Consider the following 27,484-nt stretch of genomic DNA (forward strand, 5'->3'; position numbering starts at 1 on the left):
TTTCATCTTTTTCCTAATCCTTTATAATGCGTCAATGAATTATGACACGCCTGCCGTTGGCATCTTTGTGTGGGTTAAATAAGGGTATGCAAAGAAGGCTGTGACATCCCATGCCGAAAATTGGATGGACTAGAGAAGACCCGCCCAGGAGTCCCAGCCAATCGGTGAATGGCCATTGCAGTCCCCGCCACCTCAAATGGCCTGACGATGGTATGGACGTAAGCCACCTTTCATCTTCTTCCTATTGCATCTCTTCTACAATGTGAATTTTTTTTTACAATTGTGTAGGTGTACAATCTACGGCGCTGGGCGGCTTTCAGAGAGAGAAGTGAAAAAGCTTACGGCACCTGGGATTCCCAGGCGGTCTTCCATCCAGGTACTAACCAGGCCCTGCTCTGCTTAGCTTCCGAGATCAGACGAGATCGGGCGGAACCAGAGAGGTATGGCCGTAAGCTGCTTTTCATCTTTTTCCTAATCCTTTAAAACGTGTCAAAGATAATCAGAAGTTTCTTTTTCTAAAATTGAAGCAGTTCTTAGCATTGGCAAGAGAGGTTCCTAAAGCCTGAAGGTAACTTTACTTTTCTTCACTGGCAATTCTAACATGTTGGGTTAGCACCTGTATTTCAACGGCTAAATTACAAACAATAGTATGCCAATCGTAAATGTTGATCAACACTAATTTAGCAATCATGAAACGGAATCATTTTGGATAATATTGTCTAATTTCCTTTCATATCCAACGTTAAAACAACACTAAACATGCATCTCTTCAACAATGTGATATTCTTTTTGTAATTTGTAGGTGTACAATCTGCGGCGCTCGGCGGCTTTCGGAGAGAGAAGTGAAAAAGCTTACGGCACCTGGGATTCCCAGGCGGTCTTCCATCCAGGTACTAACCAGGCCCTGCTCTGCTTAGCTTCCGAGATCAGACGAGATCGGGCGGAACCAGAGAGGTATGGCCGTAAGCTGCTTTTCATCTTTTTCCTAATCCTTTAAAACGTGTCAAAGATAATCAGAAGTTTCTTTTTCTAAAATTGAAGCAGTTCTTAGCATTGGCAAGAGAGGTTCCTAAAGCCTGAAGGTAACTTTACTTTTCTTCACTGGCAATTCTAACATGTTGGGTTAGCACCTGTATTTCAACGGCTAAATTACAAACAATAGTATGCCAATCGTAAATGTTGATCAACACTAATTTAGCAATCATGAAACGGAATCATTTTGGATAATATTGTCTAATTTCCTTTCATATCCAACTTTAAAACAGGTGTACAATCTACGGCGCTGGGCGGCTTTCGGAGAGAGAAGTGAAAAAGCTTACGGCACCTGGGATTCCCAGGCGGTCTTCCATCCAGGTACTAACCAGGCCCTGCTCTGCTTAGCTTCCGAGATCAGACGAGATCGGGCGGAACCAGAGAGGTATGGCCGTAAGCTGCTTTTCATCTTTTTCCTAATCCTTTATAATGCGTCAATGAATTATGACACGCCTGCCGTTGGCATCTTTGTGTGGGTTAAATAAGGGTATGCAAAGAAGGCTGTGACATCCCATGCCGAAAATTGGATGGACTAGAGAAGACCCGCCCAGGAGTCCCAGCCAATCGGTGAATGGCCATTGCAGTCCCCGCCACCTCAAATGGCCTGACGATGGTATGGACGTAAGCCACCTTTCATCTTCTTCCTATTGCATCTCTTCTACAATGTGAAATTTTTTTTACAATTGTGTAGGTGTACAATCTACGGCGCTGGGCGGCTTTCAGAGAGAGAAGTGAAAAAGCTTACGGCACCTGGGATTCCCAGGCGGTCTTCCATCCAGGTACTAACCAGGTCCTGCTCTGCTTAGCTTCCGAGATCAGACGAGATCGGGCGGAACCAGAGAGGTATGGCCGTAAGCTGCTTTTCATCTTTTTCCTCAATCCTTTATAATGCGTCAATGAATTATGACACGCCTGCCGTTGGCATCTTTGTGTGGGTTAAATAAGGGTATGCAAAGAAGGCTGTGACATCCCATGCCGAAAATTGGATGGACTAGAGAAGACCCGCCCAGGAGTCCCAGCCAATCGGTGAATGGCCATTGCAGTCCCCGCCACCTCAAATGGCCTGACGATGGTATGGACGTAAGCCACCTTTCATCTTCTTCCTATTGCATCTCTTCTACAATGTGAATTTTTTTTTACAATTGTGTAGGTGTACAATCTACGGCGCTGGGCGGCTTTCAGAGAGAGAAGTGAAAAAGCTTACGGCACCTGGGATTCCCAGGCGGTCTTCCATCCAGGTACTAACCAGGCCCTGCTCTGCTTAGCTTCCGAGATCAGACGAGATCGGGCGGAACCAGAGAGGTATGGCCGTAAGCTGCTTTTCATCTTTTTCCTAATCCTTTAAAACGTGTCAAAGATAATCAGAAGTTTCTTTTTCTAAAATTGAAGCAGTTCTTAGCATTGGCAAGAGAGGTTCCTAAAGCCTGAAGGTAACTTTACTTTTCTTCACTGGCAATTCTAACATGTTGGGTTAGCACCTGTATTTCAACGGCTAAATTACAAACAATAGTATGCCAATCGTAAATGTTGATCAACACTAATTTAGCAATCATGAAACGGAATCATTTTGGATAATATTGTCTAATTTCCTTTCATATCCAACGTTAAAACAACACTAAACATGCATCTCTTCAACAATGTGATGTTCTTTTTGTAATTTGTAGGTGTACAATCTGCGGCGCTCGGCGGCTTTCGGAGAGAGAAGTGAAAAAGCTTACGGCACCTGGGATTCCCAGGCGGTCTTCCATCCAGGTACTAACCAGGCCCTGCTCTGCTTAGCTTCCGAGATCAGACGAGATCGGGCGGAACCAGAGAGGTATGGCCGTAAGCTGCTTTTCATCTTTTTCCTAATCCTTTAAAACGTGTCAAAGATAATCAGAAGTTTCTTTTTCTAAAATTGAAGCAGTTCTTAGCATTGGCAAGAGAGGTTCCTAAAGCCTGAAGGTAACTTTACTTTTCTTCACTGGCAATTCTAACATGTTGGGTTAGCACCTGTATTTCAACGGCTAAATTACAAACAATAGTATGCCAATCGTAAATGTTGATCAACACTAATTTAGCAATCATGAAACGGAATCATTTTGGATAATATTGTCTAATTTCCTTTCATATCCAACGTTAAAACAACACTAAACATGCATCTCTTCAACAATGTGATGTTCTTTTTGTAATTTGTAGGTGTACAATCTGCGGCGCTCGGCAGCTTTCGGAGAGAGAAGTGAAAAAGCTTACGGCACCTGGGATTCCCAGGCGGTCTTCCATCCAGGTACTAACCAGGCCCTGCTCTGCTTAGCTTCCGAGATCAGACGAGATCGGGCGGAACCAGAGAGGTATGGCCGTAAGCTGCTTTTCATCTTTTTCCTAATCCTTTATAATGCGTCAATGAATTATGACACGCCTGCCGTTGGCATCTTTGTGTGGGTTAAATAAGGGTATGCAAAGAAGGCTGTGACATCCCATGCCGAAAATTGGATGGACTAGAGAAGACCCGCCCAGGAGTCCCAGCCAATCGGTGAATGGCCATTGCAGTCCCCGCCACCTCAAATGGCCTGACGATGGTATGGACGTAAGCCACCTTTCATCTTCTTCCTATTGCATCTCTTCTACAATGTGAATTTTTTTTTACAATTGTGTAGGTGTACAATCTACGGCGCTGGGCGGCTTTCAGAGAGAGAAGTGAAAAAGCTTACGGCACCTGGGATTCCCAGGCGGTCTTCCATCCAGGTACTAACTAGGCCCTGCTCTGCTTAGCTTCCGAGATCAGACGAGATCGGGCGGAACCAGAGAGGTATGGCCGTAAGCTGCTTTTCATCTTTTTCCTAATCCTTTAAAACGTGTCAAAGATAATCAGAAGTTTCTTTTTCTAAAATTGAAGCAGTTCTTAGCATTGGCAAGAGAGGTTCCTAAAGCCTGAAGGTAACTTTACTTTTCTTCACTGGCAATTCTAACATGTTGGGTTAGCACCTGTATTTCAACGGCTAAATTACAAACAATAGTATGCCAATCGTAAATGTTGATCAACACTAATTTAGCAATCATGAAACGGAATCATTTTGGATAATATTGTCTAATTTCCTTTCATATCCAACTTTAAAACAGGTGTACAATCTACGGCGCTGGGCGGCTTTCGGAGAGAGAAGTGAAAAAGCTTACGGCACCTGGGATTCCCAGGCGGTCTTCCATCCAGGTACTAACCAGGCCCTGCTCTGCTTAGCTTCCGAGATCAGACGAGATCGGGCGGAACCAGAGAGGTATGGCCGTAAGCTGCTTTTCATCTTTTTCCTAATCCTTTATAATGCGTCAATGAATTATGACACGCCTGCCGTTGGCATCTTTGTGTGGGTTAAATAAGGGTATGCAAAGAAGGCTGTGACATCCCATGCCGAAAATTGGATGGACTAGAGAAGACCCGCCCAGGAGTCCCAGCCAATCGGTGAATGGCCATTGCAGTCCCCGCCACCTCAAATGGCCTGACGATGGTATGGACGTAAGCCACCTTTCATCTTCTTCCTATTGCATCTCTTCTACAATGTGAAATTTTTTTTACAATTGTGTAGGTGTACAATCTACGGCGCTGGGCGGCTTTCAGAGAGAGAAGTGAAAAAGCTTACGGCACCTGGGATTCCCAGGCGGTCTTCCATCCAGGTACTAACCAGGCCCTGCTCTGCTTAGCTTCCGAGATCAGACGAGATCGGGCGGAACCAGAGAGGTATGGCTGTAAGCTGCTTTTCATCTTTTTCCTAATCCTTTATAATGCGTCAATGAATTATGACACGCCTGCCGTTGGCATCTTTGTGTGGGTTAAATAAGGGTATGCAAAGAAGGCTGTGACATCCCATGCCGAAAATTGGATGGACTAGAGAAGACCCGCCCAGGAGTCCCAGCCAATCGGTGAATGGCCATTGCAGTCCCCGCCACCTCAAATGGCCTGACGATGGTATGGACGTAAGCCACCTTTCATCTTCTTCCTATTGCATCTCTTCTACAATGTGAAATTTTTTTTACAATTGTGTAGGTGTACAATCTACGGCGCTGGGCGGCTTTCAGAGAGAGAAGTGAAAAAGCTTACGGCACCTTGGATTCCCAGGCGGTCTTCCATCCAGGTACTAACCAGGCCCTGCTCTGCTTAGCTTCCAAGATCAGACGAGATCGGGCGGAACCAGAGAGGTATGGCCGTAAGCTGCTTTTCATCTTTTTCCTAATCCTTTATAATGCGTCAATGAATTATGACACGCCTGCCGTTGGCATCTTTGTGTGGGTTAAATAAGGGTATGCAAAGAAGGCTGTGACATCCCATGCCGAAAATTGGATGGACTAGAGAAGACCCGCCCAGGAGTCCCAGCCAATCGGTGAATGGCCATTGCAGTCCCCGCCACCTCAAATGGCCTGACGATGGTATGGACGTAAGCCACCTTTCATCTTCTTCCTATTGCATCTCTTCTACAATGTGAAATTTTTTTTACAATTGTGTAGGTGTACAATCTACGGCGCTGGGCGGCTTTCAGAGAGAGAAGTGAAAAAGCTTACGGCACCTGGGATTCCCAGGCGGTCTTCCATCCAGGTACTAACTAGGCCCTGCTCTGCTTAGCTTCCGAGATCAGACGAGATCGGGCGGAACCAGAGAGGTATGGCCGTAAGCTGCTTTTCATCTTTTTCCTAATCCTTTAAAACGTGTCAAAGATAATCAGAAGTTTCTTTTTCTAAAATTGAAGCAGTTCTTAGCATTGGCAAGAGAGGTTCCTAAAGCCTGAAGGTAACTTTACTTTTCTTCACTGGCAATTCTAACATGTTGGGTTAGCACCTGTATTTCAACGGCTAAATTACAAACAATAGTATGCCAATCGTAAATGTTGATCAACACTAATTTAGCAATCATGAAACGGAATCATTTTGGATAATATTGTCTAATTTCCTTTCATATCCAACTTTAAAACAGGTGTACAATCTACGGCGCTGGGCGGCTTTCGGAGAGAGAAGTGAAAAAGCTTACGGCACCTGGGATTCCCAGGCGGTCTTCCATCCAGGTACTAACCAGGCCCTGCTCTGCTTAGCTTCCGAGATCAGACGAGATCGGGCGGAACCAGAGAGGTATGGCCGTAAGCTGCTTTTCATCTTTTTCCTAATCCTTTATAATGCGTCAATGAATTATGACACGCCTGCCGTTGGCATCTTTGTGTGGGTTAAATAAGGGTATGCAAAGAAGGCTGTGACATCCCATGCCAAAAATTGGATGGACTAGAGAAGACCCGCCCAGGAGTCCCAGCCAATCGGTGAATGGCCATTGCAGTCCCCGCCACCTCAAATGGCCTGACGATGGTATGGACGTAAGCCACCTTTCATCTTCTTCCTATTGCATCTCTTCTACAATGTGAAATTTTTTTTACAATTGTGTAGGTGTACAATCTACGGCGCTGGGCGGCTTTCAGAGAGAGAAGTGAAAAAGCTTACGGCACCTGGGATTCCCAGGCGGTCTTCCATCCAGGTACTAACCAGGCCCTGCTCTGCTTAGCTTCCGAGATCAGACGAGATCGGGCGGAACCAGAGAGGTATGGCCGTAAGCTGCTTTTCATCTTTTTCCTAATCCTTTATAATGCGTCAATGAATTATGACACGCCTGCCGTTGGCATCTTTGTGTGGGTTAAATAAGGGTATGCAAAGAAGGCTGTGACATCCCATGCCGAAAATTGGATGGACTAGAGAAGACCCGCCCAGGAGTCCCAGCCAATCGGTGAATGGCCATTGCAGTCCCCGCCACCTCAAATGGCCTGACGATGGTATGGACGTAAGCCACCTTTCATCTTCTTCCTATTGCATCTCTTCTACAATGTGAATTTTTTTTTACAATTGTGTAGGTGTACAATCTACGGCGCTGGGCGGCTTTCAGAGAGAGAAGTGAAAAAGCTTACGGCACCTGGGATTCCCAGGCGGTCTTCCATCCAGGTACTAACCAGGCCCTGCTCTGCTTAGCTTCCGAGATCAGACGAGATCGGGCGGAACCAGAGAGGTATGGCCGTAAGCTGCTTTTCATCTTTTTCCTAATCCTTTAAAACGTGTCAAAGATAATCAGAAGTTTCTTTTTCTAAAATTGAAGCAGTTCTTAGCATTGGCAAGAGAGGTTCCTAAAGCCTGAAGGTAACTTTACTTTTCTTCACTGGCAATTCTAACATGTTGGGTTAGCACCTGTATTTCAACGGCTAAATTACAAACAATAGTATGCCAATCGTAAATGTTGATCAACACTAATTTAGCAATCATGAAACGGAATCATTTTGGATAATATTGTCTAATTTCCTTTCATATCCAACGTTAAAACAACACTAAACATGCATCTCTTCAACAATGTGATGTTCTTTTTGTAATTTGTAGGTGTACAATCTGCGGCGCTCGGCGGCTTTCGGAGAGAGAAGTGAAAAAGCTTACGGCACCTGGGATTCCCAGGCGGTCTTCCATCCAGGTACTAACCAGGCCCTGCTCTGCTTAGCTTCCGAGATCAGACGAGATCGGGCGGAACCAGAGAGGTATGGCCGTAAGCTGCTTTTCATCTTTTTCCTAATCCTTTAAAACGTGTCAAAGATAATCAGAAGTTTCTTTTTCTAAAATTGAAGCAGTTCTTAGCATTGGCAAGAGAGGTTCCTAAAGCCTGAAGGTAACTTTACTTTTCTTCACTGGCAATTCTAACATGTTGGGTTAGCACCTGTATTTCAACGGCTAAATTACAAACAATAGTATGCCAATCGTAAATGTTGATCAACACTAATTTAGCAATCATGAAACGGAATCATTTTGGATAATATTGTCTAATTTCCTTTCATATCCAACGTTAAAACAACACTAAACATGCATCTCTTCAACAATGTGATGTTCTTTTTGTAATTTGTAGGTGTACAATCTGCGGCGCTCGGCAGCTTTCGGAGAGAGAAGTGAAAAAGCTTACGGCACCTGGGATTCCCAGGCGGTCTTCCATCCAGGTACTAACCAGGCCCTGCTCTGCTTAGCTTCCGAGATCAGACGAGATCGGGCGGAACCAGAGAGGTATGGCCGTAAGCTGCTTTTCATCTTTTTCCTAATCCTTTATAATGCGTCAATGAATTATGACACGCCTGCCGTTGGCATCTTTGTGTGGGTTAAATAAGGGTATGCAAAGAAGGCTGTGACATCCCATGCCGAAAATTGGATGGACTAGAGAAGACCCGCCCAGGAGTCCCAGCCAATCGGTGAATGGCCATTGCAGTCCCCGCCACCTCAAATGGCCTGACGATGGTATGGACGTAAGCCACCTTTCATCTTCTTCCTATTGCATCTCTTCTACAATGTGAATTTTTTTTTACAATTGTGTAGGTGTACAATCTACGGCGCTGGGCGGCTTTCAGAGAGAGAAGTGAAAAAGCTTACGGCACCTGGGATTCCCAGGCGGTCTTCCATCCAGGTACTAACTAGGCCCTGCTCTGCTTAGCTTCCGAGATCAGACGAGATCGGGCGGAACCAGAGAGGTATGGCCGTAAGCTGCTTTTCATCTTTTTCCTAATCCTTTAAAACGTGTCAAAGATAATCAGAAGTTTCTTTTTCTAAAATTGAAGCAGTTCTTAGCATTGGCAAGAGAGGTTCCTAAAGCCTGAAGGTAACTTTACTTTTCTTCACTGGCAATTCTAACATGTTGGGTTAGCACCTGTATTTCAACGGCTAAATTACAAACAATAGTATGCCAATCGTAAATGTTGATCAACACTAATTTAGCAATCATGAAACGGAATCATTTTGGATAATATTGTCTAATTTCCTTTCATATCCAACTTTAAAACAGGTGTACAATCTACGGCGCTGGGCGGCTTTCGGAGAGAGAAGTGAAAAAGCTTACGGCACCTGGGATTCCCAGGCGGTCTTCCATCCAGGTACTAACCAGGCCCTGCTCTGCTTAGCTTCCGAGATCAGACGAGATCGGGCGGAACCAGAGAGGTATGGCCGTAAGCTGCTTTTCATCTTTTTCCTAATCCTTTATAATGCGTCAATGAATTATGACACGCCTGCCGTTGGCATCTTTGTGTGGGTTAAATAAGGGTATGCAAAGAAGGCTGTGACATCCCATGCCGAAAATTGGATGGACTAGAGAAGACCCGCCCAGGAGTCCCAGCCAATCGGTGAATGGCCATTGCAGTCCCCGCCACCTCAAATGGCCTGACGATGGTATGGACGTAAGCCACCTTTCATCTTCTTCCTATTGCATCTCTTCTACAATGTGAAATTTTTTTTACAATTGTGTAGGTGTACAATCTACGGCGCTGGGCGGCTTTCAGAGAGAGAAGTGAAAAAGCTTACGGCACCTGGGATTCCCAGGCGGTCTTCCATCCAGGTACTAACCAGGCCCTGCTCTGCTTAGCTTCCGAGATCAGACGAGATCGGGCGGAACCAGAGAGGTATGGCTGTAAGCTGCTTTTCATCTTTTTCCTAATCCTTTATAATGCGTCAATGAATTATGACACGCCTGCCGTTGGCATCTTTGTGTGGGTTAAATAAGGGTATGCAAAGAAGGCTGTGACATCCCATGCCGAAAATTGGATGGACTAGAGAAGACCCGCCCAGGAGTCCCAGCCAATCGGTGAATGGCCATTGCAGTCCCCGCCACCTCAAATGGCCTGACGATGGTATGGACGTAAGCCACCTTTCATCTTCTTCCTATTGCATCTCTTCTACAATGTGAAATTTTTTTTACAATTGTGTAGGTGTACAATCTACGGCGCTGGGCGGCTTTCAGAGAGAGAAGTGAAAAAGCTTACGGCACCTTGGATTCCCAGGCGGTCTTCCATCCAGGTACTAACCAGGCCCTGCTCTGCTTAGCTTCCAAGATCAGACGAGATCGGGCGGAACCAGAGAGGTATGGCCGTAAGCTGCTTTTCATCTTTTTCCTAATCCTTTATAATGCGTCAATGAATTATGACACGCCTGCCGTTGGCATCTTTGTGTGGGTTAAATAAGGGTATGCAAAGAAGGCTGTGACATCCCATGCCGAAAATTGGATGGACTAGAGAAGACCCGCCCAGGAGTCCCAGCCAATCGGTGAATGGCCATTGCAGTCCCCGCCACCTCAAATGGCCTGACGATGGTATGGACGTAAGCCACCTTTCATCTTCTTCCTATTGCATCTCTTCTACAATGTGAAATTTTTTTTACAATTGTGTAGGTGTACAATCTACGGCGCTGGGCGGCTTTCAGAGAGAGAAGTGAAAAAGCTTACGGCACCTGGGATTCCCAGGCGGTCTTCCATCCAGGTACTAACTAGGCCCTGCTCTGCTTAGCTTCCGAGATCAGACGAGATCGGGCGGAACCAGAGAGGTATGGCCGTAAGCTGCTTTTCATCTTTTTCCTAATCCTTTAAAACGTGTCAAAGATAATCAGAAGTTTCTTTTTCTAAAATTGAAGCAGTTCTTAGCATTGGCAAGAGAGGTTCCTAAAGCCTGAAGGTAACTTTACTTTTCTTCACTGGCAATTCTAACATGTTGGGTTAGCACCTGTATTTCAACGGCTAAATTACAAACAATAGTATGCCAATCGTAAATGTTGATCAACACTAATTTAGCAATCATGAAACGGAATCATTTTGGATAATATTGTCTAATTTCCTTTCATATCCAACTTTAAAACAGGTGTACAATCTACGGCGCTGGGCGGCTTTCGGAGAGAGAAGTGAAAAAGCTTACGGCACCTGGGATTCCCAGGCGGTCTTCCATCCAGGTACTAACCAGGCCCTGCTCTGCTTAGCTTCCGAGATCAGACGAGATCGAGCGGAACCAGAGAGGTATGGCCGTAAGCTGCTTTTTATCTTTTTCCTAATCCTTTATAATGCGTCAATGAATTATGACACGCCTGCCGTTGGCATCTTTGTGTGGGTTAAATAAGGGTATGCAAAGAAGGCTGTGACATCCCATGCCGAAAATTGGATGGACTAGAGAAGACCCGCCCAGGAGTCCCAGCCAATCGGTGAATGGCCATTGCAGTCCCCGCCACCTCAAATGGCCTGACGATGGTATGGACGTAAGCCACCTTTCATCTTCTTCCTATTGCATCTCTTCTACAATGTGATAAACTTTTTACAATTGTGTAGGTGTACAAGCTACGGCGCTGGGCGGCTTTCAGAGAGAGAAGTGAAAAACCTTACGGCACCTGGGATTCCCAGGCGGTCTTCCATCCAGGTACTAACCAGGCCCTGCTCTGCTTAGCTTCCGAGATCAGACGAGATCGGGCGGAACCAGAGAGGTATGGCCGTAAGCTGCTTTTCATCTTTTTCCTAATCCTTTAAAACGTGTCAAAGTTAATCAGAAGTTTCTTTTTCTAAAATTGAAGCAGTTCTTAGCATTGGCAAGAGAGGTTCCTAAAGCCTGAAGGTAACTTTACTTTTCTTCACTGGCAATTCTAACATGTTGGGTTAGCACCTGTATTTCAACGGCTAAATTACAAACAATAGTATGCCAATCGTAAATGTTGATCAACACTAATTTAGCAATCATGAAACGGAATCATTTTGGATAATATTGTCTAATTTCCTTTCATATCCAACTTTACAACAGGTGTACAATCTACGGCGCTGGGCGGCTTTCGGAGAGAGAAGTGAAAAAGCTTACGGCACCTGGGATTCCCAGGCGGTCTTCCATCCAGGTACTAACCAGGCCCTGCTCTGCTTAGCTTCCGAGATCAGACGAGATCGGGCGGAACCAGAGAGGTATGGCCGTAAGCTGCTTTTCATCTTTTTCCTAATCCTTTAAAACGTGTCAAAGATAATCAGAAGTTTCTTTTTCTAAAATTGAAGCAGTTCTTAGCATTGGCAAGAGAGGTTCCTAAAGCCTGAAGGTAACTTTACTTTTCTTCACTGGCAATTCTAACATGTTGGGTTAGCACCTGTATTTCAACGGCTAAATTACAAACAATAGTATGCCAATCGTAAATGTTGATCAACACTAATTTAGCAATCATGAAACGGAATCATTTTGGATAATATTGTCTAATTTCCTTTCATATCCAACGTTAAAACAACACTAAACATGCATCTCTTCAACAATGTGATATTCTTTTTGTAATTTGTAGGTGTACAATCTGCGGCGCTCGGCGGCTTTCGGAGAGAGAAGTGAAAAAGCTTTCGGCACCTGGGATTCCCAGGCGGTCTTCCATCCAGGTACTAACCAGGCCCTGCTCTGCTTAGCTTCCGAGATCAGACGAGATCGGGCGGAACCAGAGAGGTATGGCCGTAAGCTGCTTTTCATCTTTTTCCTAATCCTTTAAAACGTGTCAAAGATAATCAGAAGTTTCTTTTTCTAAAATTGAAGCAGTTCTTAGCATTGGCAAGAGAGGTTCCTAAAGCCTGAAGGTAACTTTACTTTTCTTCACTGGCAATTCTAACATGTTGGGTTAGCACCTGTATTTCAACGGCTAAATTACAAACAATAGTATGCCAATCGTAAATGTTGATCAACACTAATTTAGCAATCATGAAACGGAATCATTTTGGATAATATTGTCTAATTTCCTTTCATATCCAACGTTAAAACAACACTAAACATGCATCTCTTCAACAATGTGATATTCTTTTTGTAATTTGTAGGTGTACAATCTGCGGCGCTCGGCGGCTTTCGGAGAGAGAAGTGAAAAAGCTTACGGCACCTGGGATTCCCAGGCGGTCTTCCATCCAGGTACTAACCAGGCCCTGCTCTGCTTAGCTTCCGAGATCAGACGAGATCGGGCGGAACCAGAGAGGTATGGCCGTAAGCTGCTTTTCATCTTTTTCCTAATCCTTTAAAACGTGTCAAAGATAATCAGAAGTTTCTTTTTCTAAAATTGAAGCAGTTCTTAGCATTGGCAAGAGAGGTTCCTAAAGCCTGAAGGTAACTTTACTTTTCTTCACTGGCAATTCTAACATGTTGGGTTAGCACCTGTATTTCAACGGCTAAATTACAAACAATAGTATGCCAATCGTAAATGTTGATCAACACTAATTTAGCAATCATGAAACGGAATCATTTTGGATAATATTGTCTAATTTCCTTTCATATCCAACTTTAAAACAGGTGTACAATCTACGGCGCTGGGCGGCTTTCGGAGAGAGAAGTGAAAAAGCTTACGGCACCTGGGATTCCCAGGCGGTCTTCCATCCAGGTACTAACCAGGCCCTGCTCTGCTTAGCTTCCGAGATCAGACGAGATCGGGCGGAACCAGAGAGGTATGGCCGTAAGCTGCTTTTTATCTTTTTCCTAATCCTTTATAATGCGTCAATGAATTATGACACGCCTGCCGTTGGCATCTTTGTGTGGGTTAAATAAGGGTATGCAAAGAAGGCTGTGACATCCCATGCCGAAAATTGGATGGACTAGAGAAGACCCGCCCAGGAGTCCCAGCCAATCGGTGAATGGCCATTGCAGTCCCCGCCACCTCAAATGGCCTGACGATGGTATGGACGTAAGCCACCTTTCATCTTCTTCCTATTGCATCTCTTCTACAATGTGATAAACTTTTTACAATTGTGTAGGTGTACAAGCTACGGCGCTGGGCGGCTTTCAGAGAGAGAAGTGAAAAACCTTACGGCACCTGGGATTCCCAGGCGGTCTTCCATCCAGGTACTAACCAGGCCCTGCTCTGCTTAGCTTCCGAGATCAGACGAGATCGGGCGGAACCAGAGAGGTATGGCCGTAAGCTGCTTTTCATCTTTTTCCTAATCCTTTAAAACGTGTCAAAGTTAATCAGAAGTTTCTTTTTCTAAAATTGAAGCAGTTCTTAGCATTGGCAAGAGAGGTTCCTAAAGCCTGAAGGTAACTTTACTTTTCTTCACTGGCAATTCTAACATGTTGGGTTAGCACCTGTATTTCAACGGCTAAATTACAAACAATAGTATGCCAATCGTAAATGTTGATCAACACTAATTTAGCAACCATGAAACGGAATCATTTTGGATAATTTTGTCTAATTGCCTTTCATATCCAACGTTAAAACAGGTGTACAATCTGCGGCGCTCGGCGGCTTTCGGAGAGAGAAGTGAAAAAGCTTACGGCACCTGAGATTCCCAGGCGGTCTTCCATCCAGGTACTAACCAGGCCCTGCTCTGCTTAGCTTCCGAGATCAGACGAGATCGAGCGGAACCAGAGAGGTATGGCCGTAAGCTGCTTTTTATCTTTTTCCTAATCCTTTATAATGCGTCAATGAATTATGACACGCCTGCCGTTGGCATCTTTGTGTGGGTTAAATAAGGGTATGCAAAGAAGGCTGTGAGATCCCATGCCGAAAATTGGATGGACTAGAGAAGACCCGCCCAGGAGTCCCAGCCAATCGGTGAATGGCCATTGCAGTCCCCGCCACCTCAAATGGCCTGACGATGGTATGGACGTAAGCCACCTTTCATCTTCTTCCTATTGCATCTCTTCTACAATGTGATAAACTTTTTACAATTGTGTAGGTGTACAAGCTACGGCGCTGGGCGGCTTTCAGAGAGAGAAGTGAAAAACCTTACGGCACCTGGGATTCCCAGGCGGTCTTCCATCCAGGTACTAACCAGGCCCTGCTCTGCTTAGCTTCCGAGATCAGACGAGATCGGGCGGAACCAGAGAGGTATGGCCGTAAGCTGCTTTTCATCTTTTTCCTAATCCTTTAAAACGTGTCAAAGTTAATCAGAAGTTTCTTTTTCTAAAATTGAAGCAGTTCTTAGCATTGGCAAGAGAGGTTCCTAAAGCCTGAAGGTAACTTTACTTTTCTTCACTGGCAATTCTAACATGTTGGGTTAGCACCTGTATTTCAACGGCTAAATTACAAACAATAGTATGCCAATCGTAAATGTTGATCAACACTAATTTAGCAATCATGAAACGGAATCATTTTGGATAATATTGTCTAATTTCCTTTCATATCCAACTTTACAACAGGTGTACAATCTACGGCGCTGGGCGGCTTTCGGAGAGAGAAGTGAAAAAGCTTACGGCACCTGGGATTCCCAGGCGGTCTTCCATCCAGGTACTAACCAGGCCCTGCTCTGCTTAGCTTCCGAGATCAGACGAGATCGGGCGGAACCAGAGAGGTATGGCCGTAAGCTGCTTTTCATCTTTTTCCTAATCCTTTAAAACGTGTCAAAGATAATCAGAAGTTTCTTTTTCTAAAATTGAAGCAGTTCTTAGCATTGGCAAGAGAGGTTCCTAAAGCCTGAAGGTAACTTTACTTTTCTTCACTGGCAATTCTAACATGTTGGGTTAGCACCTGTATTTCAACGGCTAAATTACAAACAATAGTATGCCAATCGTAAATGTTGATCAACACTAATTTAGCAATCATGAAACGGAATCATTTTGGATAATATTGTCTAATTTCCTTTCATATCCAACGTTAAAACAACACTAAACATGCATCTCTTCAACAATGTGATATTCTTTTTGTAATTTGTAGGTGTACAATCTGCGGCGCTCGGCGGCTTTCGGAGAGAGAAGTGAAAAAGCTTTCGGCACCTGGGATTCCCAGGCGGTCTTCCATCCAGGTACTAACCAGGCCCTGCTCTGCTTAGCTTCCGAGATCAGACGAGATCGGGCGGAACCAGAGAGGTATGGCCGTAAGCTGCTTTTCATCTTTTTCCTAATCCTTTAAAACGTGTCAAAGATAATCAGAAGTTTCTTTTTCTAAAATTGAAGCAGTTCTTAGCATTGGCAAGAGAGGTTCCTAAAGCCTGAAGGTAACTTTACTTTTCTTCACTGGCAATTCTAACATGTTGGGTTAGCACCTGTATTTCAACGGCTAAATTACAAACAATAGTATGCCAATCGTAAATGTTGATCAACACTAATTTAGCAATCATGAAACGGAATCATTTTGGATAATATTGTCTAATTTCCTTTCATATCCAACGTTAAAACAACACTAAACATGCATCTCTTCAACAATGTGATATTCTTTTTGTAATTTGTAGGTGTACAATCTGCGGCGCTCGGCGGCTTTCGGAGAGAGAAGTGAAAAAGCTTACGGCACCTGGGATTCCCAGGCGGTCTTCCATCCAGGTACTAACCAGGCCCTGCTCTGCTTAGCTTCCGAGATCAGACGAGATCGGGCGGAACCAGAGAGGTATGGCCGTAAGCTGCTTTTCATCTTTTTCCTAATCCTTTAAAACGTGTCAAAGATAATCAGAAGTTTCTTTTTCTAAAATTGAAGCAGTTCTTAGCATTGGCAAGAGAGGTTCCTAAAGCCTGAAGGTAACTTTACTTTTCTTCACTGGCAATTCTAACATGTTGGGTTAGCACCTGTATTTCAACGGCTAAATTACAAACAATAGTATGCCAATCGTAAATGTTGATCAACACTAATTTAGCAATCATGAAACGGAATCATTTTGGATAATATTGTCTAATTTCCTTTCATATCCAACGTTAAAACAACACTAAACATGCATCTCTTCAACAATGTGATATTCTTTTTGTAATTTGTAGGTGTACAATCTGCGGCGCTCGGCGGCTTTCGGAGAGAGAAGTGAAAAAGCTTACGGCACCTGGGATTCCCAGGCGGTCTTCCATCCAGGTACTAACCAGGCCCTGCTCTGCTTAGCTTCCGAGATCAGACGAGATCGGGCGGAACCAGAGGGGTATGGCCGTAAGCTGCTTTTCATCTTTTTCCTAATCCTTTAAAACGTGTCAAAGATAATCAGAAGTTTCTTTTTCTAAAATTGAAGCAGTTCTTAGCATTGGCAAGAGAGGTTCCTAAAGCCTGAAGGTAACTTTACTTTTCTTCACTGGCAATTCTAACATGTTGGGTTAGCACCTGTATTTCAACGGCTAAATTACAAACAATAGTATGCCAATCGTAAATGTTGATCAACACTAATTTAGCAATCATGAAACGGAATCATTTTGGATAATATTGTCTAATTTCCTTTCGTATCCAACGTTAAAACAACACTAAACATGCATCTCTTCAACAATGTGATATTCTTTTTGTAATTTGTAGGTGTACAATCTGCGGCGCTCGGCGGCTTTCGGAGAGAGAAGTGAAAAAGCTTACGGCACCTGGGATTCCCAGGCGGTCTTCCATCCAGGTACTAACCAGGCCCTGCTCTGCTTAGCTTCCGAGATCAGACGAGATCGGGCGGAACCAGAGAGGTATGGCCGTAAGCTGCTTTTCATCTTTTTCCTAATCCTTTAAAACGTGTCAAAGATAATCACAAGTTTCTTTTTCTAAAATTGAAGCAGTTCTTAGCATTGGCAAGAGAGGTTCCTAAAGCCTGAAGGTAACTTTACTTTTCTTCACTGGCAATTCTAACATGTTGGGTTAGCACCTGTATTTCAACGGCTAAATTACAAACAATAGTATGCCAATCGTAAATGTTGATCAACACTAATTTAGCAATCATGAAACGGAATCATTTTGGATAATATTGTCTAATTTCCTTTCATATCCAACGTTAAAACAACACTAAACATGCATCTCTTCAACAATGTGATATTCTTTTTGTAATTTGTAGGTGTACAATCTGCGGCGCTCGGCGGCTTTCGGAGAGAGAAGTGAAAAAGCTTTCGGCACCTGGGATTCCCAGGCGGTCTTCCATCCAGGTACTAACCAGGCCCTGCTCTGCTTAGCTTCCGAGATCAGACGAGATCGGGCGGAACCAGAGAGGTATGGCCGTAAGCTGCTTTTCATCTTTTTCCTAATCCTTTAAAACGTGTCAAAGATAATCAGAAGTTTCTTTTTCTAAAATTGAAGCAGTTCTTAGCATTGGCAAGAGAGGTTCCTAAAGCCTGAAGGTAACTTTACTTTTCTTCACTGGCAATTCTAACATGTTGGGTTAGCACCTGTATTTCAACGGCTAAATTACAAACAATAGTATGCCAATCGTAAATGTTGATCAACACTAATTTAGCAATCATGAAACGGAATCATTTTGGATAATATTGTCTAATTTCCTTTCATATCCAACGTTAAAACAACACTAAACATGCATCTCTTCAACAATGTGATATTCTTTTTGTAATTTGTAGGTGTACAATCTGCGGCGCTCGGCGGCTTTCGGAGAGAGAAGTGAAAAAGCTTACGGCACCTGGGATTCCCAGGCGGTCTTCCATCCAGGTACTAACCAGGCCCTGCTCTGCTTAGCTTCCGAGATCAGACGAGATCGGGCGGAACCAGAGAGGTATGGCCGTAAGCTGCTTTTCATCTTTTTCCTAATCCTTTAAAACGTGTCAAAGATAATCAGAAGTTTCTTTTTCTAAAATTGAAGCAGTTCTTAGCATTGGCAAGAGAGGTTCCTAAAGCCTGAAGGTAACTTTACTTTTCTTCACTGGCAATTCTAACATGTTGGGTTAGCACCTGTATTTCAACGGCTAAATTACAAACAATAGTATGCCAATCGTAAATGTTGATCAACACTAATTTAGCAATCATGAAACGGAATCATTTTGGATAATATTGTCTAATTTCCTTTCATATCCAACTTTAAAACAGGTGTACAATCTACGGCGCTGGGCGGCTTTCGGAGAGAGAAGTGAAAAAGCTTACGGCACCTGGGATTCCCAGGCGGTCTTCCATCCAGGTACTAACCAGGCCCTGCTCTGCTTAGCTTCCGAGATCAGACGAGATCGGGCGGAACCAGAGAGGTATGGCCGTAAGCTGCTTTTTATCTTTTTCCTAATCCTTTATAATGCGTCAATGAATTATGACACGCCTGCCGTTGGCATCTTTGTGTGGGTTAAATAAGGGTATGCAAAGAAGGCTGTGACATCCCATGCCGAAAATTGGATGGACTAGAGAAGACCCGCCCAGGAGTCCCAGCCAATCGGTGAATGGCCATTGCAGTCCCCGCCACCTCAAATGGCCTGACGATGGTATGGACGTAAGCCACCTTTCATCTTCTTCCTATTGCATCTCTTCTACAATGTGATAAACTTTTTACAATTGTGTAGGTGTACAATCTACGGCGCTGGGCGGCTTTCAGAGAGAGAAGTGAAAAACCTTACGGCACCTGGGATTCCCAGGCGGTCTTCCATCCATGTACTAACCAGGCCCTGCTCTGCTTAGCTTCCGAGATCAGACGAGATCGGGCGGAACCAGAGAGGTATGGCCGTAAGCTGCTTTTCATCTTTTTCCTAATCCTTTAAAACGTGTCAAAGTTAATCAGAAGTTTCTTTTTCTAAAATTGAAGCAGTTCTTAGCATTGGCAAGAGAGGTTCCTAAAGCCTGAAGGTAACTTTACTTTTCTTCACTGGCAATTCTAACATGTTGGGTTAGCACCTGTATTTCAACGGCTAAATTACAAACAATAGTATGCCAATCGTAAATGTTGATCAACACTAATTTAGCAATCATGAAACGGAATCATTTTGGATAATATTGTCTAATTTCCTTTCATATCCAACTTTAAAACAGGTGTACAATCTACGGCGCTGGGCGGCTTTCGGAGAGAGAAGTGAAAAAGCTTACGGCACCTGGGATTCCCAGGCGGTCTTCCATCCAGGTACTAACCAGGCCCTGCTCTGCTTAGCTTCCGAGATCAGACGAGATCGGGCGGAACCAGAGAGGTATGGCCGTAAGCTGCTTTTCATCTTTTTCCTAATCCTTTAAAACGTGTCAAAGATAATCAGAAGTTTCTTTTTCTAAAATTGAAGCAGTTCTTAGCATTGGCAAGAGAGGTTCCTAAAGCCTGAAGGTAACTTTACTTTTCTTCACTGGCAATTCTAACATGTTGGGTTAGCACCTGTATTTCAACGGCTAAATTACAAACAATAGTATGCCAATCGTAAATGTTGATCAACACTAATTTAGCAATCATGAAACGGAATCATTTTGGATAATATTGTCTAATTTCCTTTCATATCCAACGTTAAAACAACACTAAACATGCATCTCTTCAACAATGTGATATTCTTTTTGTAATTTGTAGGTGTACAATCTGCGGCGCTCGGCGGCTTTCGGAGAGAGAAGTGAAAAAGCTTACGGCACCTGGGATTCCCAGGCGGTCTTCCATCCAGGTACTAACCAGGCCCTGCTCTGCTTAGCTTCCGAGATCAGACGAGATCGGGCGGAACCAGAGAGGTATGGCCGTAAGCTGCTTTTCATCTTTTTCCTAATCCTTTAAAACGTGTCAAAGATAATCAGAAGTTTCTTTTTCTAAAATTGAAGCAGTTCTTAGCATTGGCAAGAGAGGTTCCTAAAGCCTGAAGGTAACTTTACTTTTCTTCACTGGCAATTCTAACATGTTGGGTTAGCACCTGTATTTCAACGGCTAAATTACAAACAATAGTATGCCAATCGTAAATGTTGATCAACACTAATTTAGCAATCATGAAACGGAATCATTTTGGATAATATTGTCTAATTTCCTTTCATATCCAACGTTAAAACAACACTAAACATGCATCTCTTCAACAATGTGATATTCTTTTTGTAATTTGTAGGTGTACAATCTGCGGCGCTCGGCGGCTTTCGGAGAGAGAAGTGAAAAAGCTTTCGGCACCTGGGATTCCCAGGCGGTCTTCCATCCAGGTACTAACCAGGCCCTGCTCTGCTTAGCTTCCGAGATCAGACGAGATCGGGCGGAACCAGAGAGGTATGGCCGTAAGCTGCTTTTCATCTTTTTCCTAATCCTTTAAAACGTGTCAAAGATAATCAGAAGTTTCTTTTTCTAAAATTGAAGCAGTTCTTAGCATTGGCAAGAGAGGTTCCTAAAGCCTGAAGGTAACTTTACTTTTCTTCACTGGCAATTCTAACATGTTGGGTTAGCACCTGTATTTCAACGGCTAAATTACAAACAATAGTATGCCAATCGTAAATGTTGATCAACACTAATTTAGCAATCATGAAACGGAATCATTTTGGATAATATTGTCTAATTTCCTTTCATATCCAACGTTAAAACAACACTAAACATGCATCTCTTCAACAATGTGATATTCTTTTTGTAATTTGTAGGTGTACAATCTGCGGCGCTCGGCGGCTTTCGGAGAGAGAAGTGAAAAAGCTTACGGCACCTGGGATTCCCAGGCGGTCTTCCATCCAGGTACTAACCAGGCCCTGCTCTGCTTAGCTTCCGAGATCAGACGAGATCGGGCGGAACCAGAGAGGTATGGCCGTAAGCTGCTTTTCATCTTTTTCCTAATCCTTTAAAACGTGTCAAAGATAATCAGAAGTTTCTTTTTCTAAAATTGAAGCAGTTCTTAGCATTGGCAAGAGAGGTTCCTAAAGCCTGAAGGTAACTTTACTTTTCTTCACTGGCAATTCTAACATGTTGGGTTAGCACCTGTATTTCAACGGCTAAATTACAAACAATAGTATGCCAATCGTAAATGTTGATCAACACTAATTTAGCAATCATGAAACGGAATCATTTTGGATAATATTGTCTAATTTCCTTTCATATCCAACGTTAAAACAACACTAAACATGCATCTCTTCAACAATGTGATATTCTTTTTGTAATTTGTAGGTGTACAATCTGCGGCGCTCGGCGGCTTTCGGAGAGAGAAGTGAAAAAGCTTACGGCACCTGGGATTCCCAGGCGGTCTTCCATCCAGGTACTAACCAGGCCCTGCTCTGCTTAGCTTCCGAGATCAGACGAGATCGGGCGGAACCAGAGGGGTATGGCCGTAAGCTGCTTTTCATCTTTTTCCTAATCCTTTAAAACGTGTCAAAGATAATCAGAAGTTTCTTTTTCTAAAATTGAAGCAGTTCTTAGCATTGGCAAGAGAGGTTCCTAAAGCCTGAAGGTAACTTTACTTTTCTTCACTGGCAATTCTAACATGTTGGGTTAGCACCTGTATTTCAACGGCTAAATTACAAACAATAGTATGCCAATCGTAAATGTTGATCAACACTAATTTAGCAATCATGAAACGGAATCATTTTGGATAATATTGTCTAATTTCCTTTCGTATCCAACGTTAAAACAACACTAAACATGCATCTCTTCAACAATGTGATATTCTTTTTGTAATTTGTAGGTGTACAATCTGCGGCGCTCGGCGGCTTTCGGAGAGAGAAGTGAAAAAGCTTACGGCACCTGGGATTCCCAGGCGGTCTTCCATCCAGGTACTAACCAGGCCCTGCTCTGCTTAGCTTCCGAGATCAGACGAGATCGGGCGGAACCAGAGAGGTATGGCCGTAAGCTGCTTTTCATCTTTTTCCTAATCCTTTAAAACGTGTCAAAGATAATCAGAAGTTTCTTTTTCTAAAATTGAAGCAGTTCTTAGCATTGGCAAGAGAGGTTCCTAAAGCCTGAAGGTAACTTTACTTTTCTTCACTGGCAATTCTAACATGTTGGGTTAGCACCTGTATTTCAACGGCTAAATTACAAACAATAGTATGCCAATCGTAAATGTTGATCAACACTAATTTAGCAATCATGAAACGGAATCATTTTGGATAATATTGTCTAATTTCCTTTCATATCCAACGTTAAAACAACACTAAACATGCATCTCTTCAACAATGTGATATTCTTTTTGTAATTTGTAGGTGTACAATCTGCGGCGCTCGGCGGCTTTCGGAGAGAGAAGTGAAAAAGCTTACGGCACCTGGGATTCCCAGGCGGTCTTCCATCCAGGTACTAACCAGGCCCTGCTCTGCTTAGCTTCCGAGATCAGACGAGATCGGGCGGAACCAGAGAGGTATGGCCGTAAGCTGCTTTTCATCTTTTTCCTAATCCTTTAAAACGTGTCAAAGATAATCAGAAGTTTCTTTTTCTAAAATTGAAGCAGTTCTTAGCATTGGCAAGAGAGGTTCCTAAAGCCTGAAGGTAACTTTACTTTTCTTCACTGGCAATTCTAACATGTTGGGTTAGCACCTGTATTTCAACGGCTAAATTACAAACAATAGTATGCCAATCGTAAATGTTGATCAACACTAATTTAGCAATCATGAAACGGAATCATTTTGGATAATATTGTCTAATTTCCTTTCATATCCAACTTTAAAACAGGTGTACAATCTACGGCGCTGGGTGGCTTTCGGAGAGAGAAGTGAAAAAGCTTACGGCACCTGGGATTCCCAGGCGGTCTTCCATCCAGGTACTAACCAGGCCCTGCTCTGCTTAGCTTCCGAGATCAGACGAGATCGGGCGGAACCAGAGAGGTATGGCCGTAAGCTGCTTTTCATCTTTTTCCTAATCCTTTAAAACGTGTCAAAGATAATCAGAAGTTTCTTTTTCTAAAATTGAAGCAGTTCTTAGCATTGGCAAGAGAGGTTCCTAAAGCCTGAAGGTAACTTTACTTTTCTTCACTGGCAATTCTAACATGTTGGGTTAGCACCTGTATTTCAACGGCTAAATTACAAACAATAGTATGCCAATCGTAAATGTTGATCAACACTAATTTAGCAATCATGAAACGGAATCATTTTGGATAATATTGTCTAATTTCCTTTCATATCCAACTTTAAAACAGGTGTACAATCTACGGCGCTGGGCGGCTTTCGGAGAGAGAAGTGAAAAAGCTTACGGCACCTGGGATTCCCAGGCGGTCTTCCATCCAGGTACTAACCAGGCCCTGCTCTGCTTAGCTTCCGAGATCAGACGAGATCGGGCGGAACCAGAGAGGTATGGCCGTAAGCTGCTTTTCATCTTTTTCCTAATCCTTTAAAACGTGTCAAAGATAATCAGAAGTTTCTTTTTCTAAAATTGAAGCAGTTCTTAGCATTGGCAAGAGAGGTTCCTAAAGCCTGAAGGTAACTTTACTTTTCTTCACTGGCAATTCTAACATGTTGGGTTAGCACCTGTATTTCAACGGCTAAATTACAAACAATAGTATGCCAATCGTAAATGTTGATCAACACTAATTTAGCAATCATGAAACGGAATCATTTTGGATAATATTGTCTAATTTCCTTTCATATCCAACTTTAAAACAGGTGTACAATCTACGGCGCTGGGCGGCTTTCGGAGAGAGAAGTGAAAAAGCTTACGGCACCTGGGATTCCCAGGCGGTCTTCCATCCAGGTACTAACCAGGCCCTGCTCTGCTTAGCTTCCGAGATCAGACGAGATCGGGCGGAACCAGAGAGGTATGGCCGTAAGCTACTTTTCATCTTTTTCCTAATCCTTTAAAACGTGTCAAAGATAATCAGAAGTTTCTTTTTCTAAAATTGAAGTAGTTCTTAGCATTGGCAAGAGAGGTTCCTAAAGCCTGAAGGTAACTTTACTTTTCTTCACTGGCAATTCTAACATGTTGGGTTAGCACCTGTATTTCAACGGCTAAATTACAAACAATAGTATGCCAATCGTAAATGTTGATCAACACTAATTTAGCAATCATGAAACGGAATCATTTTGGATAATATTGTCTAATTTCCTTTCATATCCAACTTTAAAACAGGTGTACAATCTACGGCGCTGGGCGGCTTTCGGAGAGAGAAGTGAAAAAGCTTACGGCACCTGGGATTCCCAGGCGGTCTTCCATCCAGGTACTAACCAGGCCCTGCTCTGCTTAGCTTCCGAGATCAGACGAGATCGGGCGGAACCAGAGAGGTATGGCCGTAAGCTGCTTTTCATCTTTTTCCTAATCCTTTAAAACGTGTCAAAGATAATCAGAAGTTTCTTTTTCTAAAATTGAAGCAGTTCTTAGCATTGGCAAGAGAGGTTCCTAAAGCCTGAAGGTAACTTTACTTTTCTTCACTGGCAATTCTAACATGTTGGGTTAGCACCTGTATTTCAACGGCTAAATTACAAACAATAGTATGCCAATCGTAAATGTTGATCAACACTAATTTAGCAATCATGAAACGGAATCATTTTGGATAATATTGTCTAATTTCCTTTCATATCCAACGTTAAAACAACACTAAACATGCATCTCTTCAACAATGTGATATTCTTTTTGTAATTTGTAGGTGTACAATCTGCGGCGCTCGGCGGCTTTCGGTGAGAGAAGTGAAAAAGCTTACGGCACCTGGGATTCCCAGGCGGTCTTCCATCCAGGTACTAACCAGGCCCTGCTCTGCTTAGCTTCCGAGATCAGACGAGATCGGGCGGAACCAGAGAGGTATGGCCGTAAGCTGCTTTTCATCTTTTTCCTAATCCTTTAAAACGTGTCAAAGATAATCAGAAGTTTCTTTTTCTAAAATTGAAGCAGTTCTTAGCATTGGCAAGAGAGGTTCCTAAAGCCTGAAGGTAACTTTACTTTTCTTCACTGGCAATTCTAACATGTTGGGTTAGCACCTGTATTTCAACGGCTAAATTACAAACAATAGTATGCCAATCGTAAATGTTGATCAACACTAATTTAGCAACCATGAAACGGAATCATTTTGGATAATTTTGTCTAATTGCCTTTCATATCCAACGTTAAAACAGGTGTACAATCTGCGGCGCTCGGCGGCTTTCGGAGAGAGAAGTGAAAAAGCTTACGGCACCTGAGATTCCCAGGCGGTCTTCCATCCAGGTACTAACCAGGCCCTGCTCTGCTTAGCTTCCGAGATCAGACGAGATCGAGCGGAACCAGAGAGGTATGGCCGTAAGCTGCTTTTTATCTTTTTCCTAATCCTTTATAATGCGTCAATGAATTATGACACGCCTGCCGTTGGCATCTTTGTGTGGGTTAAATAAGGGTATGCAAAGAAGGCTGTGACATCCCATGCCGAAAATTGGATGGACTAGAGAAGACCCGCCCAGGAGTCCCAGCCAATCGGTGAATGGCCATTGCAGTCCCCGCCACCTCAAATGGCCTGACGATGGTATGGACGTAAGCCACCTTTCATCTTCTTCCTATTGCATCTCTTCTACAATGTGATAAACTTTTTACAATTGTGTAGGTGTACAAGCTACGGCGCTGGGCGGCTTTCAGAGAGAGAAGTGAAAAACCTTACGGCACCTGGGATTCCCAGGCGGTCTTCCATCCAGGTACTAACCAGGCCCTGCTCTGCTTAGCTTCCGAGATCAGACGAGATCGGGCGGAACCAGAGAGGTATGGCCGTAAGCTGCTTTTCATCTTTTTCCTAATCCTTTAAAACGTGTCAAAGTTAATCAGAAGTTTCTTTTTCTAAAATTGAAGCAGTTCTTAGCATTGGCAAGAGAGGTTCCTAAAGCCTGAAGGTAACTTTACTTTTCTTCACTGGCAATTCTAACATGTTGGGTTAGCACCTGTATTTCAACGGCTAAATTACAAACAATAGTATGCCAATCGTAAATGTTGATCAACACTAATTTAGCAATCATGAAACGGAATCATTTTGGATAATATTGTCTAATTTCCTTTCATATCCAACTTTAAAACAGGTGTACAATCTACGGCGCTGGGCGGCTTTCGGAGAGAGAAGTGAAAAAGCTTACGGCACCTGGGATTCCCAGGCGGTCTTCCATCCAGGTACTAACCAGGCCCTGCTCTGCTTAGCTTCCGAGATCAGACGAGATCGGGCGGAACCAGAGAGGTATGGCCGTAAGCTGCTTTTCATCTTTTTCCTAATCCTTTAAAACGTGTCAAAGATAATCAGAAGTTTCTTTTTCTAAAATTGAAGCAGTTCTTAGCATTGGCAAGAGAGGTTCCTAAAGCCTGAAGGTAACTTTACTTTTCTTCACTGGCAATTCTAACATGTTGGGTTAGCACCTGTATTTCAACGGCTAAATTACAAACAATAGTATGCCAATCGTAAATGTTGATCAACACTAATTTAGCAATCATGAAACGGAATCATTTTGGATAATATTGTCTAATTTCCTTTCATATCCAACGTTAAAACAACACTAAACATGCATCTCTTCAACAATGTGATATTCTTTTTGTAATTTGTAGGTGTACAATCTGCGGCGCTCGGCGGCTTTCGGAGAGAGAAGTGAAAAAGCTTACGGCACCTGAGATTCCCAGGCGGTCTTCCATCCAGGTACTAACCAGGCCCTGCTCTGCTTAGCTTCCGAGATCAGACGAGATCGAGCGGAACCAGAGAGGTATGGCCGTAAGCTGCTTTTTATCTTTTTCCTAATCCTTTATAATGCGTCAATGAATTATGACACGCCTGCCGTTGGCATCTTTGTGTGGGTTAAATAAGGGTATGCAAAGAAGGCTGTGACATCCCATGCCGAAAATTGGATGGACTAGAGAAGACCCGCCCAGGAGTCCCAGCCAATCGGTGAATGGCCATTGCAGTCCCCGCCACCTCAAATGGCCTGACGATGGTATGGACGTAAGCCACCTTTCATCTTCTTCCTATTGCATCTCTTCTACAATGTGATAAACTTTTTACAATTGTGTAGGTGTACAAGCTACGGCGCTGGGCGGCTTTCAGAGAGAGAAGTGAAAAACCTTACGGCACCTGGGATTCCCAGGCGGTCTTCCATCCAGGTACTAACCAGGCCCTGCTCTGCTTAGCTTCCGAGATCAGACGAGATCGGGCGGAACCAGAGAGGTATGGCCGTAAGCTGCTTTTCATCTTTTTCCTAATCCTTTAAAACGTGTCAAAGTTAATCAGAAGTTTCTTTTTCTAAAATTGAAGCAGTTCTTAGCATTGGCAAGAGAGGTTCCTAAAGCCTGAAGGTAACT

At 43.5% G+C, this 27,484-nt stretch overlaps 57 non-coding genes across 57 annotated transcripts; all 57 read right to left on the minus strand.

The window, feature by feature from the left end:
* Positions 1-335: 335 nt before the first annotated feature.
* On the minus strand, positions 336-454 carry LOC134112658 (5S ribosomal RNA). Its single transcript, XR_009945981.1, has one exon. It is a non-coding gene; the product is annotated as a 5S ribosomal RNA (ribosomal RNA).
* A 395-nt stretch (positions 455-849) lies between these two features.
* On the minus strand, positions 850-968 carry LOC134112659 (5S ribosomal RNA). The gene has a single exon (XR_009945982.1). It is a non-coding gene; the product is annotated as a 5S ribosomal RNA (ribosomal RNA).
* Positions 969-1,312: 344 nt separating this feature from the next.
* LOC134112660 (5S ribosomal RNA) lies at positions 1,313-1,431 on the minus strand. Its single transcript, XR_009945983.1, has one exon. It is a non-coding gene; the product is annotated as a 5S ribosomal RNA (ribosomal RNA).
* Positions 1,432-1,770: 339 nt separating this feature from the next.
* On the minus strand, positions 1,771-1,889 carry LOC134112935 (5S ribosomal RNA). Its single transcript, XR_009946258.1, has one exon. It is a non-coding gene; the product is annotated as a 5S ribosomal RNA (ribosomal RNA).
* Positions 1,890-2,229: 340 nt separating this feature from the next.
* On the minus strand, positions 2,230-2,348 carry LOC134112661 (5S ribosomal RNA). The gene has a single exon (XR_009945984.1). It is a non-coding gene; the product is annotated as a 5S ribosomal RNA (ribosomal RNA).
* A 395-nt stretch (positions 2,349-2,743) lies between these two features.
* Positions 2,744-2,862, minus strand: LOC134112663 (5S ribosomal RNA). Its single transcript, XR_009945986.1, has one exon. It is a non-coding gene; the product is annotated as a 5S ribosomal RNA (ribosomal RNA).
* Positions 2,863-3,257: 395 nt separating this feature from the next.
* Positions 3,258-3,376, minus strand: LOC134112664 (5S ribosomal RNA). Its single transcript, XR_009945987.1, has one exon. It is a non-coding gene; the product is annotated as a 5S ribosomal RNA (ribosomal RNA).
* A 339-nt stretch (positions 3,377-3,715) lies between these two features.
* LOC134113034 (5S ribosomal RNA) lies at positions 3,716-3,834 on the minus strand. The gene has a single exon (XR_009946357.1). It is a non-coding gene; the product is annotated as a 5S ribosomal RNA (ribosomal RNA).
* Positions 3,835-4,178: 344 nt separating this feature from the next.
* On the minus strand, positions 4,179-4,297 carry LOC134112665 (5S ribosomal RNA). Its single transcript, XR_009945988.1, has one exon. It is a non-coding gene; the product is annotated as a 5S ribosomal RNA (ribosomal RNA).
* Positions 4,298-4,636: 339 nt separating this feature from the next.
* Positions 4,637-4,755, minus strand: LOC134113044 (5S ribosomal RNA). The gene has a single exon (XR_009946367.1). It is a non-coding gene; the product is annotated as a 5S ribosomal RNA (ribosomal RNA).
* A 339-nt stretch (positions 4,756-5,094) lies between these two features.
* On the minus strand, positions 5,095-5,213 carry LOC134113085 (5S ribosomal RNA). The gene has a single exon (XR_009946408.1). It is a non-coding gene; the product is annotated as a 5S ribosomal RNA (ribosomal RNA).
* A 339-nt stretch (positions 5,214-5,552) lies between these two features.
* On the minus strand, positions 5,553-5,671 carry LOC134113035 (5S ribosomal RNA). Its single transcript, XR_009946358.1, has one exon. It is a non-coding gene; the product is annotated as a 5S ribosomal RNA (ribosomal RNA).
* A 344-nt stretch (positions 5,672-6,015) lies between these two features.
* Positions 6,016-6,134, minus strand: LOC134112666 (5S ribosomal RNA). The gene has a single exon (XR_009945989.1). It is a non-coding gene; the product is annotated as a 5S ribosomal RNA (ribosomal RNA).
* A 339-nt stretch (positions 6,135-6,473) lies between these two features.
* LOC134112667 (5S ribosomal RNA) lies at positions 6,474-6,592 on the minus strand. The gene has a single exon (XR_009945990.1). It is a non-coding gene; the product is annotated as a 5S ribosomal RNA (ribosomal RNA).
* A 339-nt stretch (positions 6,593-6,931) lies between these two features.
* Positions 6,932-7,050, minus strand: LOC134112668 (5S ribosomal RNA). The gene has a single exon (XR_009945991.1). It is a non-coding gene; the product is annotated as a 5S ribosomal RNA (ribosomal RNA).
* A 395-nt stretch (positions 7,051-7,445) lies between these two features.
* Positions 7,446-7,564, minus strand: LOC134112669 (5S ribosomal RNA). The gene has a single exon (XR_009945992.1). It is a non-coding gene; the product is annotated as a 5S ribosomal RNA (ribosomal RNA).
* A 395-nt stretch (positions 7,565-7,959) lies between these two features.
* Positions 7,960-8,078, minus strand: LOC134112670 (5S ribosomal RNA). The gene has a single exon (XR_009945993.1). It is a non-coding gene; the product is annotated as a 5S ribosomal RNA (ribosomal RNA).
* A 339-nt stretch (positions 8,079-8,417) lies between these two features.
* On the minus strand, positions 8,418-8,536 carry LOC134113036 (5S ribosomal RNA). The gene has a single exon (XR_009946359.1). It is a non-coding gene; the product is annotated as a 5S ribosomal RNA (ribosomal RNA).
* A 344-nt stretch (positions 8,537-8,880) lies between these two features.
* Positions 8,881-8,999, minus strand: LOC134112671 (5S ribosomal RNA). Its single transcript, XR_009945994.1, has one exon. It is a non-coding gene; the product is annotated as a 5S ribosomal RNA (ribosomal RNA).
* Positions 9,000-9,338: 339 nt separating this feature from the next.
* LOC134113045 (5S ribosomal RNA) lies at positions 9,339-9,457 on the minus strand. Its single transcript, XR_009946368.1, has one exon. It is a non-coding gene; the product is annotated as a 5S ribosomal RNA (ribosomal RNA).
* A 339-nt stretch (positions 9,458-9,796) lies between these two features.
* On the minus strand, positions 9,797-9,915 carry LOC134113086 (5S ribosomal RNA). The gene has a single exon (XR_009946409.1). It is a non-coding gene; the product is annotated as a 5S ribosomal RNA (ribosomal RNA).
* Positions 9,916-10,254: 339 nt separating this feature from the next.
* Positions 10,255-10,373, minus strand: LOC134113037 (5S ribosomal RNA). The gene has a single exon (XR_009946360.1). It is a non-coding gene; the product is annotated as a 5S ribosomal RNA (ribosomal RNA).
* Positions 10,374-10,717: 344 nt separating this feature from the next.
* LOC134112934 (5S ribosomal RNA) lies at positions 10,718-10,836 on the minus strand. Its single transcript, XR_009946257.1, has one exon. It is a non-coding gene; the product is annotated as a 5S ribosomal RNA (ribosomal RNA).
* Positions 10,837-11,175: 339 nt separating this feature from the next.
* Positions 11,176-11,294, minus strand: LOC134113001 (5S ribosomal RNA). Its single transcript, XR_009946324.1, has one exon. It is a non-coding gene; the product is annotated as a 5S ribosomal RNA (ribosomal RNA).
* Positions 11,295-11,638: 344 nt separating this feature from the next.
* Positions 11,639-11,757, minus strand: LOC134112672 (5S ribosomal RNA). The gene has a single exon (XR_009945995.1). It is a non-coding gene; the product is annotated as a 5S ribosomal RNA (ribosomal RNA).
* A 395-nt stretch (positions 11,758-12,152) lies between these two features.
* On the minus strand, positions 12,153-12,271 carry LOC134113046 (5S ribosomal RNA). Its single transcript, XR_009946369.1, has one exon. It is a non-coding gene; the product is annotated as a 5S ribosomal RNA (ribosomal RNA).
* Positions 12,272-12,666: 395 nt separating this feature from the next.
* LOC134112674 (5S ribosomal RNA) lies at positions 12,667-12,785 on the minus strand. Its single transcript, XR_009945997.1, has one exon. It is a non-coding gene; the product is annotated as a 5S ribosomal RNA (ribosomal RNA).
* A 344-nt stretch (positions 12,786-13,129) lies between these two features.
* Positions 13,130-13,248, minus strand: LOC134112675 (5S ribosomal RNA). The gene has a single exon (XR_009945998.1). It is a non-coding gene; the product is annotated as a 5S ribosomal RNA (ribosomal RNA).
* Positions 13,249-13,587: 339 nt separating this feature from the next.
* Positions 13,588-13,706, minus strand: LOC134113002 (5S ribosomal RNA). The gene has a single exon (XR_009946325.1). It is a non-coding gene; the product is annotated as a 5S ribosomal RNA (ribosomal RNA).
* Positions 13,707-14,050: 344 nt separating this feature from the next.
* Positions 14,051-14,169, minus strand: LOC134112966 (5S ribosomal RNA). The gene has a single exon (XR_009946289.1). It is a non-coding gene; the product is annotated as a 5S ribosomal RNA (ribosomal RNA).
* Positions 14,170-14,508: 339 nt separating this feature from the next.
* Positions 14,509-14,627, minus strand: LOC134113003 (5S ribosomal RNA). The gene has a single exon (XR_009946326.1). It is a non-coding gene; the product is annotated as a 5S ribosomal RNA (ribosomal RNA).
* Positions 14,628-14,971: 344 nt separating this feature from the next.
* Positions 14,972-15,090, minus strand: LOC134112676 (5S ribosomal RNA). Its single transcript, XR_009945999.1, has one exon. It is a non-coding gene; the product is annotated as a 5S ribosomal RNA (ribosomal RNA).
* Positions 15,091-15,485: 395 nt separating this feature from the next.
* On the minus strand, positions 15,486-15,604 carry LOC134113047 (5S ribosomal RNA). Its single transcript, XR_009946370.1, has one exon. It is a non-coding gene; the product is annotated as a 5S ribosomal RNA (ribosomal RNA).
* A 395-nt stretch (positions 15,605-15,999) lies between these two features.
* LOC134112677 (5S ribosomal RNA) lies at positions 16,000-16,118 on the minus strand. The gene has a single exon (XR_009946000.1). It is a non-coding gene; the product is annotated as a 5S ribosomal RNA (ribosomal RNA).
* Positions 16,119-16,513: 395 nt separating this feature from the next.
* LOC134112921 (5S ribosomal RNA) lies at positions 16,514-16,632 on the minus strand. The gene has a single exon (XR_009946244.1). It is a non-coding gene; the product is annotated as a 5S ribosomal RNA (ribosomal RNA).
* Positions 16,633-17,027: 395 nt separating this feature from the next.
* LOC134112678 (5S ribosomal RNA) lies at positions 17,028-17,146 on the minus strand. The gene has a single exon (XR_009946001.1). It is a non-coding gene; the product is annotated as a 5S ribosomal RNA (ribosomal RNA).
* A 395-nt stretch (positions 17,147-17,541) lies between these two features.
* Positions 17,542-17,660, minus strand: LOC134113048 (5S ribosomal RNA). The gene has a single exon (XR_009946371.1). It is a non-coding gene; the product is annotated as a 5S ribosomal RNA (ribosomal RNA).
* Positions 17,661-18,055: 395 nt separating this feature from the next.
* On the minus strand, positions 18,056-18,174 carry LOC134112679 (5S ribosomal RNA). Its single transcript, XR_009946002.1, has one exon. It is a non-coding gene; the product is annotated as a 5S ribosomal RNA (ribosomal RNA).
* A 344-nt stretch (positions 18,175-18,518) lies between these two features.
* LOC134112680 (5S ribosomal RNA) lies at positions 18,519-18,637 on the minus strand. Its single transcript, XR_009946003.1, has one exon. It is a non-coding gene; the product is annotated as a 5S ribosomal RNA (ribosomal RNA).
* A 339-nt stretch (positions 18,638-18,976) lies between these two features.
* LOC134113084 (5S ribosomal RNA) lies at positions 18,977-19,095 on the minus strand. Its single transcript, XR_009946407.1, has one exon. It is a non-coding gene; the product is annotated as a 5S ribosomal RNA (ribosomal RNA).
* A 344-nt stretch (positions 19,096-19,439) lies between these two features.
* LOC134112681 (5S ribosomal RNA) lies at positions 19,440-19,558 on the minus strand. The gene has a single exon (XR_009946004.1). It is a non-coding gene; the product is annotated as a 5S ribosomal RNA (ribosomal RNA).
* A 395-nt stretch (positions 19,559-19,953) lies between these two features.
* On the minus strand, positions 19,954-20,072 carry LOC134112682 (5S ribosomal RNA). The gene has a single exon (XR_009946005.1). It is a non-coding gene; the product is annotated as a 5S ribosomal RNA (ribosomal RNA).
* A 395-nt stretch (positions 20,073-20,467) lies between these two features.
* On the minus strand, positions 20,468-20,586 carry LOC134113049 (5S ribosomal RNA). Its single transcript, XR_009946372.1, has one exon. It is a non-coding gene; the product is annotated as a 5S ribosomal RNA (ribosomal RNA).
* Positions 20,587-20,981: 395 nt separating this feature from the next.
* Positions 20,982-21,100, minus strand: LOC134112683 (5S ribosomal RNA). Its single transcript, XR_009946006.1, has one exon. It is a non-coding gene; the product is annotated as a 5S ribosomal RNA (ribosomal RNA).
* Positions 21,101-21,495: 395 nt separating this feature from the next.
* On the minus strand, positions 21,496-21,614 carry LOC134112923 (5S ribosomal RNA). Its single transcript, XR_009946246.1, has one exon. It is a non-coding gene; the product is annotated as a 5S ribosomal RNA (ribosomal RNA).
* Positions 21,615-22,009: 395 nt separating this feature from the next.
* Positions 22,010-22,128, minus strand: LOC134112685 (5S ribosomal RNA). Its single transcript, XR_009946008.1, has one exon. It is a non-coding gene; the product is annotated as a 5S ribosomal RNA (ribosomal RNA).
* Positions 22,129-22,523: 395 nt separating this feature from the next.
* LOC134112686 (5S ribosomal RNA) lies at positions 22,524-22,642 on the minus strand. Its single transcript, XR_009946009.1, has one exon. It is a non-coding gene; the product is annotated as a 5S ribosomal RNA (ribosomal RNA).
* A 344-nt stretch (positions 22,643-22,986) lies between these two features.
* LOC134112687 (5S ribosomal RNA) lies at positions 22,987-23,105 on the minus strand. The gene has a single exon (XR_009946010.1). It is a non-coding gene; the product is annotated as a 5S ribosomal RNA (ribosomal RNA).
* Positions 23,106-23,449: 344 nt separating this feature from the next.
* LOC134112688 (5S ribosomal RNA) lies at positions 23,450-23,568 on the minus strand. Its single transcript, XR_009946011.1, has one exon. It is a non-coding gene; the product is annotated as a 5S ribosomal RNA (ribosomal RNA).
* Positions 23,569-23,912: 344 nt separating this feature from the next.
* Positions 23,913-24,031, minus strand: LOC134112689 (5S ribosomal RNA). The gene has a single exon (XR_009946012.1). It is a non-coding gene; the product is annotated as a 5S ribosomal RNA (ribosomal RNA).
* A 344-nt stretch (positions 24,032-24,375) lies between these two features.
* LOC134112690 (5S ribosomal RNA) lies at positions 24,376-24,494 on the minus strand. Its single transcript, XR_009946013.1, has one exon. It is a non-coding gene; the product is annotated as a 5S ribosomal RNA (ribosomal RNA).
* Positions 24,495-24,889: 395 nt separating this feature from the next.
* Positions 24,890-25,008, minus strand: LOC134112691 (5S ribosomal RNA). The gene has a single exon (XR_009946014.1). It is a non-coding gene; the product is annotated as a 5S ribosomal RNA (ribosomal RNA).
* Positions 25,009-25,352: 344 nt separating this feature from the next.
* Positions 25,353-25,471, minus strand: LOC134112967 (5S ribosomal RNA). Its single transcript, XR_009946290.1, has one exon. It is a non-coding gene; the product is annotated as a 5S ribosomal RNA (ribosomal RNA).
* Positions 25,472-25,810: 339 nt separating this feature from the next.
* Positions 25,811-25,929, minus strand: LOC134113004 (5S ribosomal RNA). The gene has a single exon (XR_009946327.1). It is a non-coding gene; the product is annotated as a 5S ribosomal RNA (ribosomal RNA).
* Positions 25,930-26,273: 344 nt separating this feature from the next.
* On the minus strand, positions 26,274-26,392 carry LOC134112692 (5S ribosomal RNA). The gene has a single exon (XR_009946015.1). It is a non-coding gene; the product is annotated as a 5S ribosomal RNA (ribosomal RNA).
* Positions 26,393-26,787: 395 nt separating this feature from the next.
* LOC134112968 (5S ribosomal RNA) lies at positions 26,788-26,906 on the minus strand. Its single transcript, XR_009946291.1, has one exon. It is a non-coding gene; the product is annotated as a 5S ribosomal RNA (ribosomal RNA).
* Positions 26,907-27,245: 339 nt separating this feature from the next.
* Positions 27,246-27,364, minus strand: LOC134113006 (5S ribosomal RNA). Its single transcript, XR_009946329.1, has one exon. It is a non-coding gene; the product is annotated as a 5S ribosomal RNA (ribosomal RNA).
* Positions 27,365-27,484: the final 120 nt, after the last annotated feature.

Source organism: Pungitius pungitius, unplaced genomic scaffold (assembly GCF_949316345.1).
Source record: "Pungitius pungitius unplaced genomic scaffold, fPunPun2.1 scaffold_25, whole genome shotgun sequence".
NCBI lineage: Eukaryota > Metazoa > Chordata > Actinopteri > Perciformes > Gasterosteidae > Pungitius > Pungitius pungitius.